Below are 2,195 nucleotides of genomic sequence, written 5' to 3' on the forward strand. Positions count from 1 at the left end.
TTCAGGTTTACTGTATCCCTTGGACCTTCTTATTGACGATGAAACACAGAAATTACATCCGAATTTAATACAAAAGGCACAATGCCGGCTTAAGTACAAGAGGACTGACACTCTAACTTTCTATGATATGAACCTCTCCTGTAATTCCAGTTTTAGATTTCAATGCTTCACTTCAGGTTTACTGTATCCCTTGGACCTGCTTATTCACGATGAAGCACAGAAATGGCATCCGATTTTAATACAAAAGGCACAATGCCGACTTAAGTACAAGAGGACTGACACTCTAACTATCTTTGATTTGAACCTCTCCTGTGATTCCAGTTATAGATACCGATTCTTCATTTCAGGATTTCTGTATCATGTGGACCTTCTTATTGACGATGAAACACAGAAATTGCATCGGAATTTAATACAAAAGGCACAATGCCGACTTAAGTACAAGAGGACTGACACACTAACTTTCTATGATTTGAACCTCTCCTGTGAGTCCAGTTTTAGATTCAGATGCTTCACTTCATGTTTACTGTATCTCTAGGACCTTCTTATTGACGATGAGACACAGAAATTGCATCCAAATTTAATACAAAATGCACAATGCCGACTTAAGTTTAAGATTACTGACACTCTAACTTTCTAAGATTTGAACCTCTCCTGTGAGCCCAGTTTTAGATTCCGATGCTTCACTTCAGGTTTACTGTATCCCTTGGACCTTCTTATTGACGATGACACACAGAAATGGCATACGAATTTTATACAAAAGGCACAATGCTGACTTAAGTACAAGAGGACTGACACTCAAACTTTCTATGATTTGAACCACTCCTGTGAGGCCAGTTTTAGATTCCGAGGCTTCACTTCAGGTTTTCTGTATCCCTTGCACCTTCTTATTGACGATGAAACACAGAAATTGCATCCGAATGTAATACAAAAGGCACAATGCCGACTTAAGTACAAGAGGACTGACACTCTAACTTTCTATGATTTGAACCTCTCCTGTGAGTCCAGTTTAAGATTCCGTTGCTTCACTTCAGGTTTACTGTATCCCTTGGACTTTCTTATTGGCGATGAAACACAGACATTGCATCCGAATTTAATACAAAAGGCACAATGCCGACTTAAGTACAAGAGGACTGACACTCTAACTTTCTATGATTTGAGCCTCTTCTGTGAGTCCAGTTTTAGATTCCGATGCTTCACTTCAGGTTTACTGTATCCCTTTGACCTTCTTATTGACGATGAAACACAGAAATTGCATTCGAAAGTAATACAATAGCCACAATGCCAACTTAAGTACAAGTGGACTGACACACTAACTTTCTCTGATTTGAACCTCTCCTGTGAGTCCAGTTTTAGATTCCGATGCTTCACTTCAGGTTTACTGTATCCCTTGGGCCTTCTTATTGACGATGAAACACAGAAATTGCATCCGAATTTAATACAAAAGGCGCAATGCCGACTTAAGTACAAGAGGACTGACACTCTAACTTTCTATGATTTGAGCCTCTCCTGTGAGTCCAGTTTTAGATTCCGATGCTTCACTTCAGGTTTACTGTATCCCTTGGACCTTCTTATTGACGATGAAACACAGAAATTGCATCCGAATGTAATACAATAGCCACAATGCCGACTTAAGTACAAGTGGACTGACACACTAACTTTCTCTGATTTGAACCTCTCCTGTGAGTCCAGTTTTAGATTCCGATACTTCACTTCAGGTTTACTGTATCCCTTGGACCTTCCTACACACGATGAAGCACAAAAATTGCAACCGATTTTAATACAAAAGGCACAAGGCCGACGTAAGTACAAGAGGAGTGACACTCTAACTTTCTATGATATGAAACTCTCCTGTGATTCCAGTTTTAGATTTCGATGCTTCACTTCAGGTTTACTGTATCCCTTGGACCTGCTTATTCACGATGAAGCACAGAAATTGCATCCGATTTTGATACAAAAGGCACAATGCCGACCTAAGTACAAGAGGACTGACACTCTAACTTTCTATGATTTGGACCTCTCCTGTGAGTCCAGTTTAAGATTCAGATGCTTCACTTCAGGTTTACTGTATCTCTAGGACCTTCTTATTGACGATGAGACACAGAAATTGCATCCAAATTTAATACAAAATGCACAATGCCGACTTAAATTTAAGAGGACTGACACTCTAACTTTCTAAGATTTGAACCTCTCCTGTG

Source organism: Schistocerca americana, unplaced genomic scaffold (assembly GCF_021461395.2).
Source record: "Schistocerca americana isolate TAMUIC-IGC-003095 unplaced genomic scaffold, iqSchAmer2.1 HiC_scaffold_59, whole genome shotgun sequence".
Taxonomy (NCBI): Eukaryota; Metazoa; Arthropoda; class Insecta; order Orthoptera; family Acrididae; genus Schistocerca; species Schistocerca americana.